The following is a 1,231-nucleotide window of genomic DNA, read 5'->3' as shown; positions in this document are numbered from 1 at the left end:
CCTGCAATGCTATGAACTTCCCTGTCAGGACTCTTTAGCTGTGTCCCAAAGATTTTGGATTGTTGTGTTTTCATTTTTATTTGTTTCCATTAATTTTTTTATTTCTTTTTTAACCTCGTTTGTTAACCCCATCATTGTTTAATATCAAGCTATTTAGCCTCCACGTGTTTGAATGTTTATGAGTGTTTTAATTGTAGTTGATTTCTAATTTCATTCCACTGTGATCTGAGAGTGTGCTTGATAAGATTTTAATCTTCTTGATCTTGTCAAGACTTGTTTTGTTTCCTAATATGTGGTTTACCTTTGAGAATGACCCATATGCACTTGGGAAGAATGTATATTCTGCAGCTTGGGGTGAAATGTTCTATAAATGTCAATTAAATCTATGTAATCCACTGTTTCATTATAGAAAACATTTCTTTGTTAATTTTTTTTCTGGAAGATCTCTCCAGTGAAGTCAGCAGGGTGTTAAATTCTCCCATTATGACTCTATTTTTGTCAATCTCTCCCTTAAAGCCCTCCAGAAGTTTTATCTCATCATGTTGGATCTATCTCTTTTGTAATATGCAGTGAACTCTATTGTCTCTTACGATGACCTTCATATATATATGACAGCGGATATCCCTGTTGTATGAGCTCCTTATATATTTGGATATATATATTCTAGAGTCCTGGTGCACAAAAATTTGTGCACTCGGGCGGGGGGAGGGGTCCCTCAGCCTGGCCTGTGCCCTCTCACAGTCTGGGACCCTTCGGGGGATGTCCACCTGCTGGCTTAGGCCCGCTTCCTGGGGGAGTGGGCCTAAGCTGGCAGTCAGACATCCCTCTGGCAGCCCAGGAGCCCTCGGGGTATGTCCACTTGCCAGCAGGGACCAGGTCTAGGCTGCAGTATGACATTCTTAGTGCTGCTGAGGAGGCAGGAGAGGCTCCCGCCATCACTACTGTGCTGGCAGCCATCAGCCTGGCTTGTGGCTGAGCAGAGCTCCCCCTCTGGGAGCACACTGACCACCAGGGGGCAGCTCCTGCATTGAGCATCTGCCCCCTGGTGGTCAGTGTGTTTCATAGTGACCAGTCATTCCCAGTCATTCTGCTGTTAGGGTCAATTTGCATATTACCCTTTTATTATATGCCTGTTGCATGGGTGGGGGCTGGCTGGTTTGCCCTTAAGGGTATCCAGGGTCAAGGTGGGGGTCCCGCTGGGGTGCCTTGCCAGCCTGGGTGAGGGGCTGAG

Source organism: Myotis myotis, unplaced genomic scaffold, assembly GCF_014108235.1.
Source record: "Myotis myotis isolate mMyoMyo1 unplaced genomic scaffold, mMyoMyo1.p scaffold_m19_p_81, whole genome shotgun sequence".
Classification (NCBI taxonomy): domain Eukaryota; kingdom Metazoa; phylum Chordata; class Mammalia; order Chiroptera; family Vespertilionidae; genus Myotis; species Myotis myotis.
This window is presented reverse-complemented; position numbering follows the sequence as displayed.